Source organism: Felis catus, chromosome A1, assembly GCF_018350175.1.
Source record: "Felis catus isolate Fca126 chromosome A1, F.catus_Fca126_mat1.0, whole genome shotgun sequence".
NCBI lineage: Eukaryota > Metazoa > Chordata > Mammalia > Carnivora > Felidae > Felis > Felis catus.
The window spans coordinates 154603053-154617135 of record NC_058368.1 but is presented as its reverse complement, the minus strand read 5'-3'; the positions used below and the strand labels follow the sequence as shown (position 1 = coordinate 154617135).

General features: G+C 36.6%; 1 long non-coding RNA gene across 1 annotated transcript in view; it reads left to right on the top strand.

Moving 5' to 3' along the window:
• Positions 1-206: 206 nt before the first annotated feature.
• The window catches only part of LOC123378951, a 155786-nt gene continuing 141909 nt past the window's right edge, over positions 207-14083 (top strand). The window contains exon 1 of the long non-coding RNA XR_006583097.1: positions 207-511. This is a non-coding gene — a long non-coding RNA (uncharacterized LOC123378951). The remainder of the gene's footprint in view (positions 512-14083) is intronic.

The window sequence follows — 14083 nt, the reverse complement described above, 5'->3', positions numbered from 1 at the left end:
CCTATTAGTTCATTTTGGCCCTTCTGCCTGCATGTGAAGAAGTCCTCAGGAAGATTCCGTGTCCCTCCGTAATTGATAGAAACATCAGAATTGGATTTGTTTTGATGCCTTCTAGAGATACATTTACTTCAAACATCCTGATAGTACTCAAAATCAGAGATCTTTTCTAGAACACAGGTAATATATTGCTCCGGATCTTTATCTGGGTGCTTTGGAAAGACTTCAAGTAGGGAAAAACTTCTCTTAACATGGATTTTACTGTTTTGTTCACATCCCTTTATCAGCTGGTTTACCACTTTGTGCTCAAATGCTGGGCCCAATGGTTTACACCTGAGGCCTTTGAAGAATTACTCTTGGCTGACCCTAGCCAGGTCCTCTCACCTGGAAATGGCTAGAAAATTATGCCCTCCATGCAGGTGTAGACAGTAAATCCTAGTGGACAAAAACCGGGCTTTCTTGCTTTGAGACGCTGTTGGGCAACTGTAACTCCAAGTTTTGAGTCTGAATGAAGGTAAGCTTAGACTTTACCTGAGATCATAGTCCCAGTTTATTCTCCTTTTCGTTTCCATGTTTTCTTCTTTCTCCTGCCAAAAGCTTTTTCTTGAGAGAATTTCTCTCTTGAGATGGGAAGTTGTTTGTTTGTTTTTAAACAATTTATTCCATTGTCATGGCAGTCAAATTTTATATTTCTCCTAAAAGTCAGATTTAGTAATTTCTAATTTTCTGAGAAAGTGTCCATTTCCCTACACTTTCAGATTTACTGATCTGAATGTTTTCATGATACTCTTCTTTTTAACACCTATGACAGCTGCAATTAGGTTTCCTTTTTCACTCTAAATTTTGTAGGTCTTTTTTCCCTTGATTCTTGAAGGTTTTGTGTTTTATTATGCTTTTTTAAGAAAGGGTTTTGGCTTTACTGATTTTATTTATTTAATAGTGGATTTCTATTTCAGTAATACATTTTTACTTTCTTTGCACTTACTTTTCTAATTTCTTACCTATTTTCTCATTTGTCTAATATAATTACATAAGTGATTTTTTTTTCTGTACTGTTTTTGCTGCTTCCAACAGGTGTAATGTACTAATTTTCCATGAGTACTTTTTCTTAACATTTACGTTTTCTCATGTTCAATGATTCTTAATCTAATTTGGAGTGGCTTGAGAATGTAATCTGTATGATCTCAATTCTTTTAAAGTTCTCTGTAATTGCTATTCTCCTAGCATATTATCAAACTATGTAAATCTTCCTTGTATCTTCGTGGTGGGGGCTCAGGGGTTCTCTCTGATAAGGAGAGAAAGTGTTTTATCTATTTGCTGTTTTTATAAGAAGTATTATATTCAGGTTTATTAATATGCACGGTGGTTCTCTTAACTTTTGGATTTGTTTGATCTATAGATCAGTGAGAGAAGTGTGTTAATATCTTCCTCTACCATGTTGGTTTTAACAATGTTTGCCTATTAGGTTTGTTTATATATTTATTTTTCCTTAGTGTATTTTGAATACCCATTTTAAGTTCTTAGAGCTCTTGTTTAGTATTTGCTTGCTACGCTGTTTTTTTTTTTTCCATTTACTTCTGGTTTTGTTTTTGTTTGTTTTTTGTTTTTGTCATTATGTTCTAGATTTGGTTTTTTTGTGTCAGCATATGAAGGGTGGGGATGTTGTTGGATCCATCCTGGGAAGCTTTATTTTTTTTTTTTTCAGTGGAGTGTTTGATGTATTCTAATTGCTGATAATACATATTGCTATATGATTTTTATTCTATGACTGGTTTTTTTCCTCGCATTTCTCTAAATATTAAGGATTTTTTGGGTTTTGCCATCTTTGGATTGGTTACATGTGTGAAATGTATTCATTTTGGGTTTTGTTTTTTGTCTTTAATTGACAATAGAGTAGTTATGTGTCTTTTTATACTGCTGTATTGCTACCTCTAAAAAATTTTAACATGCGTATTTAAAGTAAAAAGTGTAAAATAAAAAGCATCCTTCATCAATGCAATACGAGGATGTTAGAATGTTTTAATGCTTATAAATCCCCAGCCAATTTACATAATGCTGCCCAATGTTTTAGTCTTACATTTTTTGACTAGGAATCTCATTCCTTTTTGCTTCTGGTATGAGTCTCCTTGTTGCACAAATAGAATAATGTGATTTATAATAAATACATACTTGGTTTTTGTCCCCATTTCTGGCACAGAGCTCTTAAAACTCTTGGAATGTGACAAGAGCAGTAAAGGTGTTTTAATATTCATAACAAACCCTTTTCAACCACAAGTGAGTTTATGTTAATGAGTGACTTGTCAAAAGCTTCTAAGATGGGGGCTGGTTGTCACGGAAACCAACCAGGAGCTTGGAGAGTGGAAACTTCTGTTCCCATTCCCCTACACCCATGCCCCACTGGAAGGGTAGAGGGGCTAAAGGCTGAATTGATTGCTAATGACCAGTTATCAATCGATCATGCTTAAATAACGAAGCATCCATTTAAAAACCCAAAGGACTGGGTTTGAAGAACTTGGGGATTGGTGAACACGTGGAGATTGCTGGGGAGAAGTGTGCATCTGGAAAGGGCAGGGAAGCTCTGTGTCCTTTTCTTATCCTTTGCCCTGCATCTCTTCCATCTGGGTTTTTCTGAGTTCTAGCCTTTTACAATAAACTGGTAATGTAGTTAGTGAAATCTAGATCTAGGAGTTGATCTAGCAAATTAATTCAACCCAAGAAGGGGGTGGTTGGAAACTCCAATCTATTGCCAGTAGCTCTGAAGTCCATGTAACTTGGTTTTGAAAAGGAGCAGAGACAGAGGGGGAGTCTTCTTGTAGGACTGTGTTCTTAACCTGTGTGATCTGTTACTATCACAATGGTGTCAGAATTGAGTTGAATTGTAGGACACCCAGTTGGTGTCAAAATTGTTTGGTGGCATGGAAAAACCTACACACGTTGTAATTTGGAGTCAGCATATTACTGAAATACATCTTTAGACATTTTGCTAGGGAGGGTCAGTTGTAATTGATTTAGATTTTTATTTCCAGCACTTAAATTATTCATGAATCCCTGGAAAAATTCTTAACTATACTTTTTCTACGAATTCTGGCAGTCTCATTTGGTATATGGGGGATCATCTCGCTGTTTTCTGGGGTTTTTTCGGTATTTTAGTCTCTTTTTCACATTTTCTATCTTCTGTCTCTGCATGTTATATTCTAAATTATTAGTTCAGGTGTTCAGGTGAACTTGGGTAAGAGTCTGTCTAATCCTTTACAAGAACTATGAAACACAGGTCAGAAGAATGGCATTTCTTCAATCAATGTGCAGATGGACCTTACAGGGATGGTTGAAGTAACAGTCCATTACAAAGGCAACAACTTTTATAGAACAAATACAAAGGAAAGAGCCCTGGGAGCATAAACATTGATGGGGGTACTTGGCTCCTGCCCAGAGATGGGTGAGATAGGCTGTTGGGCTCAGGGCCAGTGGGGACAAAGTCCAGGAGGCCCCTTAGGGTTCCAGGACTGCATCCACTTCTTGCACTTAGAGGCAGTACCTCAGGGATCAATGGACGAATTTTCAGTCTCAATGCTGGAGGACCCCTGTAATAAAGTTGAAAGATCAGTATAATAAAATCAAACACAAAAGTGCTTTGTACCTAAATTTAATAATTAATGTTATCACAGCACACTTAATTTGCTCACTCTCTAAATACACACATGCACATGTATACTCATGATACCTCTCAGTAATTTTGCTTATATGTCCCAGGAAATTTGAGAAGTTAACATTAATTTTGGGTACTTGAAATTTTAATCTACAACAGTGTTTTTCACTGGGGCAATTTTGTCCTCTGAGATATGTGCCATTATTCAGACATGTTTGTTTAAAATGTGTGGGGGTGTGTGGACAGAGCTATTGGCACCTAGTGGGTAGAGACTGGAGATTGTGCTAAACACCCTACAGTGTACAGGACCATCAAGTAAAACAAAGAATTTTGCAGTCCAGAATGTCATTAGTGCCGAGGTTGAAAAACCCAATCTAGAACTTGACTTTTTTTTTTTTTTTTTTTTTTTGCATTTCATGGCATTGTTATTTTTGAAGCAGCAAGGACAGTTGGCATGTAAAATGTTGTAGAATGTTGAACAGTCTGGCTTTGTCTGTTTCTTCATGACTAAATTAAACATTTTGGCAAGAATATCATTTAGTGATATATGCCTAGTCATTTTTATAGTCTCTTGTTCTTCATTATTCTTTTAATACTATGTTTAATTTCTTTATATTAAATACCTATTTATTCCATCTCTTTAGGTCTTAAGTCTTCTGTGGAGTTTCTTGGTTTTGTTTACTTGTTTCAACTGATTGTCAATTGAAATAGGATATTACTTGTTGTGAGTTTTTGGGGGGTAACACTTGATTATAAATGTATCCTTTGCTTTATCTGTAGGAACTCTCTGACACACAAAATTAAAGAGACCTTTTTCACCTTTAATTCTCAAAAAATATTTAAATTTTCCACTTTTTTTTTTCTTGTCAAATGGTTAATTGGAATTAATGAATCCAAACAAAAGTGATTGTTGACAGTTTCTCTACGAAGATAGGCAAGTATTTCTACCATTTTCTTCTCTTCGGCAGGTTTTGACTACATTGTTGACTGAGTGTGTTCTCCTTCTGGAGTATAGCACTACGCTGTACTTGGCTCATTTGTCTATTCCTCTGGTCCCAAATCTGTTCTCTGTGCTTAGGTGGACACAGGTGCTAGGTTGATGGAGATGGGCATATCCCCCAGGGCAAATACCATTAGTTCTTACCTCCTTGGTTTTGGACTTGCTTGTTGCCTTGAGCCCCCAAATACTTGTTTACTTTTCTGACAGCCCATTTCTGCATCTAGAAATATCTTTTCTCTTTTATCCAGCATTTTAAGAGTTTACTGCTCTCCCTCCTTTTGAATTACTTGAATACACTTAAATTTTGTCAGAAACAATGTCGTTTTATTTAAAATGTACTTCAAATAGTCCCTCCAAGACCTCTACTTTGGATGTTCATGCAAATGAATGGTTTCCTAAGCAGTATTCAGGTATAGATAGCTATTAAAAAACTGCTAGAGAAATTTCCAAAATGGAAACTGACATCATGATTTTTAATTTTACCCACTGGCTGTTATTTTCCCACCAAATCAAGATCAAAATTTACCTCTGTATCCACGTGACTAAATCCCACCTATGGGGCTGATTGCCCTCATTTCTGCTTCCTAATTAACGGTTTGTATACGTCATCTCATCGCTTTTTCTCCATTAGTGTGTCGTTTTCAGCTGGAGGCCTGACTGTGTTCTTTGGCTGTCAACAACTTAATTTGAAAAGAGGGAAATTTAATTTCCTTTTGTGAGTCAGGAGGGGAGTGGGGTTCCATAAAATACAGTAGATGTCCAGTAGATATTTTTAAGGAGTCCTTAAATAGTAATAATTTTTTTTGTAGTTTCAGTTTCACTAATAAGTATTAAGCTCCTTCCTTGTGACAATCAGAAAGTTGAGAGTACAGCAGTGAATAAAACAAATATTGCCTGATTTTATGTGACTTTGTGAATAATTTGAGGATGCAGATAATAATGCATTACGAGTAGTGCATAATTTAGAACAATGATAGATGTCTGTAGAGAAATAACAGGGTTTTATTAGAATAAAAGAGTAATAAATACCTTTGGCGGGGCGTGGCGTGGCGGGGTATGGAGAGAAGCTGAAACCTAAGTGAGGGATATGCTATTTGAGTAATGGGCGCGGGAAAAGATTTAAAAGAAGGCAAGGGAATTGGACTTGACTCCTGAGAGAAGATAATGTTTTGAGGGAAGTTAGAAGGCAAAGTGTGTAGGTCTTCGTAAACCACTTGAAGATGTTCTACCTTATTCATAAAAGGGAGTTGCAAAAAAGCATACTAGAAACAAGACAGCTCACACTTTCACAGTCAGGAAGCTATTGCAATAAACTAACGGGCATCACATAGCACTTAGATCATGCTAAGATCCTGAGTGAAGGGAAGCAAGAAGGGGCAAAATATATTTTAAACACTGATTTAGTAATACTTTGGATAGATTAGATTGGGAGATTGAAAGCCCCTAATATTCAAGGTTTATAGGTATAAAGGTGTAACACACTCATAATTAGAATACAAATATGCGGGATATTAATGCAACTGTATTGATTGTCACCTTAAATCAAAAAGTTTAAATGAACTAAGTAAAAGGCAGGTGTTGTCAGAGTTGATTAAAAAAAAAAAAAAAAAAACCTCAACTATATTTTTGTCTACCAGAAACCCACTTTAAGTGATCAAAGAACAGTTAAAAGCAAACAAACCCACTTAGAAAACCCCATATGAAGTAAGGAATAGGGACAAAAATAGGAGCACTAGAGGAATTTGAAGCCCCTGTCAGTAATAGGTAGCCTAAATCCTTGTATTAAAGGTGTATTGGGGCACCCGGGTGGCTCAGTCAGTTGAGCATCTGACTTCAGCTCAGGTCATGATCTCAAAGTTTGTGAGTTAAAGCCCTACAGCAGGCTCTGTGCTGATAGCTCAGCATCACTCCTATTACTCAGCATAAGTCCATCTTCCAACCAAAAAATTAGGCATTCTAAAGGCAAAACAAACCATATGAAGAAACAAAGCAGTCAACAGAACCAGTTCAGATATGACCTAGGTCTTGAAAATATCAGACAAGGATTTTAAAGGAATTATGATGAATACGCTAAGGGTTTTACTGGAAAGAGTGAACTACATGCCAGAACAAATTGGTAGTGTTCTGCTTGATAATGAGAACTGAAAAATGAAAATTAAATACTTGACCAAAAAAAAAACCACACTGAAACAAATGGAGAATGCCTCTGATGGGCTTGCCAATAGAGTAGACATAGCTGAAAAAAGAATCTGTGAGCTTTTAAGTACGTCAATAGAAACTTCTCAAGCTGAAATTCAAAGAGCAAACAATGAGAAGAAAAGGTTTGGAGAAAGATATACTATGCTAACACTGACTAAAAGAAGGCTGGAAAGCTGTATTAATTCCAAAGGAAGTAGCCTTCACAACAAAGAAAATTATCAGGGATAGAGGTATTACATAATGATAAAGGGGTTGATTGTTCAAGGAGACACAATAATCTTAAACAGTATTAACTAAAAAACAGTGTCTATGAACCTAACAGAGCAGTAAAATATATGGAAGAAAAACTGATAACGCTGAAAATTAGAATAGACGAATCCCCTAATACCATTGGTGACTTCCTTATCCGTGTTATTAATAGATCCACCAGGCATAAAATCAGTAGATATATAAATGATACAACAGCCATATCCATTGAATTAATCTAATTTATAGACCTCCTTATCACACAAGAGTTGAAGTCCTATAATACCCTTGAATAGAACTTTCACCAAGGTAGCCCACATTCTTGCTGCATCATAGAAGGCACCTTCACTTAGACCATGATGTAATTAAACTAAAAATAACTGAAAGCTACTTGGGAAGTCACAAATGTTTGGGAAGTAAACACATATTCCTAAATGATGGATGGATCAAAGAAGATGTCTCAAACTGGAAAATACTTGGAACCAAATAAAAAGAAAAATAGAATTTACTAAATTTACAGGATATAGTGAAAGTTGTTCTTAAAGGGAAACTGATAGCACTACATGTATAACAGGAGAGAAGATCTAAAATGCATAACTTAGTTCTCACCTTAAAAAATGAGAAAAAGAAGAGCAATTTACATCTAAACCAAGAAGAAGGAAAGAAATGATTAGGGGCGCCTGGGTGGCTCAGTCAGTTGAGCATTTGACTTTGGCTCAGGTCATGATCTCCTGGCTTGTGGGTTCAAGCCCCTCATTGGTTCTTTGAAAAGAATGCCTGAAGTTTCTAGCATTGGAAGTTGATTGAAATGAAGATGATACTGGCTGATGGGGGAAAAATGAAGAATGAAGGAGAAACAAATTTTGGAAAATAAGTCAAAGATTTAGCACTGGACATAATTATATGTAAGAACAGGTTTAGTTATGAAACAGACAAATTCTTGAATTTGAGGCTCAGGAGAAACTTTTGGCTGCAGCAGTATCTTTCTTGAGTGGCGTGGAAATGAAGGAGTTACCTAATGAGCGACCAAAGGGAGTAGACCATGCCTTGCAACGTCATAGACTCCTAAAATGCCCTGGCAGCATCACATGAAGAATGGGTATCTTGTCGAGCAACATGGAGCCATTTGGTGGCCTTAACAGTAACCAAATTAGAGGAGTGATAAATGTGGCAAATAAAATCTGATACCAAGGAAGCAGGGAGGGACAGCAGTGTGAGTAAATGAAATCATGAAAATGTCACTTCAAGTGTAGCAAAGAGGTAAGTTGTAGCTAGAGGTGAATGTAAGGTCTAGGAGGTTTCTGTGTTTCTTGAGGATTGAAGTCCTCATTTTCCTGAAGGTGTGCAGAAATGACACCTTATGAAAGGGAAGTTTGAAGGTACAGGAGTAAGTCTCTGAGGAAGAGAGTTAGCTAGTTACACAGTATATGTAGACGAATTAACTACCCAGTATTGTGCATGGACTGTGTGATTGATGTTGAGACCCAGAGCTTCACACAATAATCCTCTGAGGTTGATATTTTCTCCATTTCGTAGTGAGCAAAGCCAAGGTTAGAGAAATTAATAATTAGCCCAAACTTAGCTAGTAAGAGGTTGACCCAGAATTCTAACTGGATACGATGCCAAAACCTGCATTTTTTAAAGCTACTATCCTGCTTTGCTGCCACTGCTGTTTCCCTTACCTCCCATCCCATACCTGCAACCCAATGAAATAAGTATGATTTCCCTTTGAGGGCAAAATACTGAAATCATAATGGAGCTATGCCATGGACAGAGTGGTTCCCAGTTCGGCAACGTTTGCCTGGGAGTCAAATAGATGACTAGACCTAGACAGCATTCTGTTTGCTTTCATCTTTTCTTTTGTACCCAACACTGCACACACTATTCTTTGTTACCTGAGGTACTACTTCTTGGTTGTAGGATTATTGATTTTCTTTAACTGTGACTTAAACGTCCCTTCGTCAGAGAACCCAAAGGAGTCCATATCAAGGGTAATACTGAAAATGAGAAACAAAGGCAGAGGTTGACAGTGTCCACAGCACAAAAGCTGTCCAGAGGAGAAACTGAGTCCAACCCACAGATACTGAGCGTTTAGGCCCCATTGACAAGCTCATTCTCTGTCTGCCATGTTCTTGCTTTGTGATCTTAACCAAATTAATTAACTACTCTGTGCCAGTTTCTTCACTATAAAATGGAGATGATAATAATAGAACTTCTTATAAGAGCTTTTATAAATATTAAATGAGCTAATTAATATAAAGTACTTAGAACAGTGCATAGCACATAAGTGTTCCACAGGGTTAGCTACTAGTATTATTAAAGTCCTTTCTATTGTGAGATGGGTTGCATCATTGGGCTTTTAGCATGATGATGTTAAAACATTTGATCAATATAATTCCCCTTTGCTTTGGTTCCATATGTACAAAGAAATTTCTCATTGGTTGATTGGCTTCACTTGTTATCTACGGACAAGAAGGGAATAGCCTGGCCCCCTCTGCTTGGTATCTATGACAGTTAGTTTGATTATAAATGAATAAATGAACATTTGTCCATAAGGGGAAATTGGGTGTACTATCCAAACATAGAATATTCTGTTCCCTCTGTCAGTTATTTCTCCATTAATGAAGCTTTATTTAAAGCTTCTTGAGCTTGGGAAATGTAAGTATATCCTGATATTAATCTGCTTTGGAGGTGTTGAGAAAAGCAGGTTGGACAGCAGATTAGTGACTTTCTGGATGATGAGTCACTGTCCTGGGAGAGAGTGGGCCGCCTTATCCGAGGCAGACAGCATACAATCTCCTTATATTTCCTTATGCAGAGTTTGCTTATTTGCATTTTTAGAATCCATGCTATTATCTTCATGTTACAGATGGTGATCAGAGAAGCAAAGTAACTGGCTCAAGGTCGCATAAGTGGTGGAGCCTGTACTCAGACTCTGCTTTGACTGACAGCAAAGGCTTCCCACAATATATACACTTGGTTCCAATAGTAGTAAATACAAGAATGATCAGAAAATTATCCCTTTGAGGGTAAAAAAAAAAACATTTGAAATATTTGTTTAATGATGAGAGCTCTGTAAAAAGATCTTAGCAAAATCAAAGGAATACTTAAATATGCATTTATGCATATAACTACTGTCTAACACACACATGCATGCACATTTATGCCCTTAAACAGATTTGCTAGTATATTGTTGGTAGTTCTTGATGTTACTATTTTAAACTCAACAAACTGTGGGCTAATAGATTTAATTGGTGTGTAAGAAGAACACGCTTGGGGTAAATTAAAAAGACATTTCAGAAAATTGCTATTTATTTAATATGGTGTATGGGTTATAGCTTATTTAGGTAACTGAGTAACTTGGTCATTCTAATGTTTTTTTCCATTCCAACCCCCCACTGAAAAGTTTGGACATCAATAGCTGACTTGGTCAAAGTACTAACTTAACACAGACCTGAGTAATATGGTTTATAAACTAAGTGATAAGATGGTAGAAGCTGAAGCAACCTAATCATGTTGCTGTATGGAGTGTTGTTTGGCTCCTTTTTTTTTTCTCCAAACATCTCCCCTTGAAGTGACTCCTAAAGAAGATTTTAACCACATTCCACCCATTCCCTGGATCTCTGGCTGCCATCTGCACTGCTGAGCTCCATGGACCTGTTTCGTGCTTGGCTCTGTTTCTGTAGAATTGTTATTAATGCTACAAAAATGTTAACAGATCCATCCACATGTCCTAGAAGGCTGAGAAAAATGCAAGTAGGTCAAAATGGAAGTTTACACCATCCTCTGGTAAAGGACAATATATATAGTACCTACAAAAGAAAATGACCACAATTAGATTCAAGAGACTGGGAAGGAAGTGAGGAAAAATGCAATAATGTCTTCTCCCCCCCCCCCCCCCCAACAAATAAGGTTAAGAACAGTAATCTGAAAAACTAATTACATGTGATTTGGTAAGGAGAAATCCAACGTTATTAAGAATGCTTATATAAGGGCGCCTGGGTGGCTCAGTTGATTAAGTGTCCAACTCTTGGTTTCAGGTCAGGTCATGATTTCAGGGCTTCTGAGTTTGAGCCCTACATCAGGCTCTATGCTGACAGAGCAGAGCCTGCTTCGGATTCTCTCTTTGCCCCTCCCCTGTGCGCGCCTGCTCACTTGCTCTCTCAAAATATATACATAGGGGCGCCTGGGTGGCACAGTCGGTTGAGCCTCCGACTTCAGCCAGGTCACGATCTCGAGGTCCGTGAGTTTGAGCCCCGCGTCGGGCTCTGGGCTGATGGCTCAAAGCCTGGAGCCTGTTTCCGATTCTGTGTCTCCCTCTCTCTCTGCCCCTCCCCCGTTCATGCTCTGTCTCTCTCTGTCCCAAAAATAAACGTTGAAAAAAAAATAAAAAAAAAAAAAAAAACAAAATAAATACATAAACTTTGAAAATTAAAAAAAAGAAAACATATAAAAAGGCTACCATTAAATATAAATTTGAGAATATTTTTCTGTAGCATCTCTAAGATTCATTCTTTTCATTCTTCCTCTGTTCTTCAGTTTCTGATTTCTGGTTTCTCTTTCTGCTCCAGGCATAGCTTTTTCAGCAAATTCTAGACGGATGGCATAGTCTTGTACAAACTCTACTCTCATGAGCTAATCTTCTATTCTGGTCATTCCTTTATTTTCTACTACTTGTGTCTTTAGGTGCTGCACTATGCACCTTGCCAGTATTAGAATATTTCTCAAACTTTTCCACTTGGGTTTATTTGTATTCTAGTTCTTTGCTATTATCGCATGAATGTAGCTTATATTTATAGTATTTCATCACCTTTTCATAGTTGAGTGTGCTTAAATAGATATTTACATAGAATCTTGTACAACAGACTATTCTCCCCATGTAGTATTTTCAGTTTGTGTAAGAATAGATTCTTGTCTCAAATACTGTTAAAGAAAATGAGTTACATCCAAATATGAAAATCAAGAAAGTGGTAATGTGTGCTTAAGCAATAATAGAGGAAGACATAATGAAGACTATATTAGTAGAAAGAATATTTTCAAATATAAGCCTTGTTGCTTAGTTCTAAGACTGTGCAAATTTCTTAACCTCTATTCCTGTGTAGTAAAATGGAGAAAATGCTGAATTTATACATTTCATCATCTAGATATTTTGGCATTTTTGCTTTATGAACAATCATTTATAAGTCAAGCAAATGTTTCTTAATACCTACTACTGTTCTGATTTCCATTGTCTTAGCTTGTAACCATTTTCTATTAAGTCATATTTCCCATAAGAATTCTTTTATGGAGTTTGTAGTGAATATTCTTTTAACAGTGTTTTACTCTACTGAGAAGGAATAGGAAAATGTGAAATTTAGATGGCACAGATTTACAAAGGGTAATAAATATGGTCTCTAAGATACAGCCTAAGGAAAAAAACCCTCCATTTTCTACCATTATGCCAATTAAATGAGAAAGACAATCACTGAAATATAGTAATTTCAGGATCTCAGTTCAAAAATTGTATAAATTGTATTAAAACTATTCATAGTCCATGAGGTTTAAAAATAGGCCTTCCGTAATACTACTAAATGAAATGCATTGCCCTGATAAATGTTAGACATTTCTTTAGGTATTCTGCCAATGTAAGCAAAGACAAGTGATTCTAGTCCTAATGTCAGTCTGCTAATCACCATAGCTAATCAGTCCTGGCATTCTCATGGTTCAGTGGCCAGCAATGGAGTAAATGGCCAGTCTTTGGCATTAAGGAGTTAAATAGTCCTTAGTCCAAACTTTGAAAAAGTTTTGCTCCATGCCCTTTTAGACAATGACTAGCTGTTCAGCTCAAAACTAATTAACATTTCAAAAACTAGTGTTAATCAGTATTAGGAAGACTCTAGGGAAACACTTCCCTGCAGAGACCCCTTTCTTCCTTTGCTTTAAAGCAATAACTTCTAAATTATTACTTTAATTTTAAGTTGTGTTTGGCACATAGTAAACAAACCTAAAAATCACTAAGCTAAAAGAAATGGAATCGCAGATTTCCTTCTTTCTTACTCTTTGTAATAAAGGCAATCAAGTCTGTTGACTTGATTTTACTTGTTTATGGAAACCATCTCTAATATGTGCAGTAATCTTGCTCTTTAATATTGGTCCATAAACTCATAATCATAGACTGTATGAGTGGGTACACCTTAATCCCCTATAGCATTATTGTATTACTCCTGCTTTCTGCAGATTTAGAAATAGGGCTGAATTATTGTCCATTTGTTTGAGATTAAAGTAATTGGATTTAAAATTTCATATTTGACATTAGAATGTGTCTTTGTGACCAAAGTTCCTATCAACCAATTCATTTTTCACTTGGAGACCCTGCAAGCTCAGAGAAGTAGCTACTGGTGGACATGTATTGAGAATACAGCTGTTTCCAGGTATATTCTCTGCTCTTCTCACTGATGAGCATCTGATCAAGTGATAGTAATCATGTGTTTAAAATTCCAGTTGTGTTTAATTGGGATACGTAAGTAGCAGTAAACCTTTACTTTCTTAAGAGCTTCTACATGTAAGATCTTTTAAGAGATTTTTTTTTTTTTTCTACAGGCAATACATATTCTTTTTCAGTAACAGATCTGTGTAAGTCTTCTAGGTTCTTGGTAGCACATTGGTTGACATATGGCCTCAGGATTTTCTGGGCTCAAATGCTGCTGCTCCATTTGATAATTATATATACTTATAGCTAAGGTCCTCTTGCTAAAATTTTGTTTTCTCACCTATGAAAAGAAGACCTGCTTGCTCTGAGGCTGAAAGGAGACAATATATGTAGTCTTGCCTAGTAAGGGTTTAACAAAGCAGTAAAAGAGTTACACAAATATTGAGATTGTAAGGTCAGGACCAATTGGAAAAACGAGCTCCTATCCTGAAACACTGAAGTACTATAAGATGCCTCTGAAACCATTGTTACATTTGTGGAGGTACTTACTTGATTTGTGGTGGCTTTGTCGAGGATGCTGCATGTG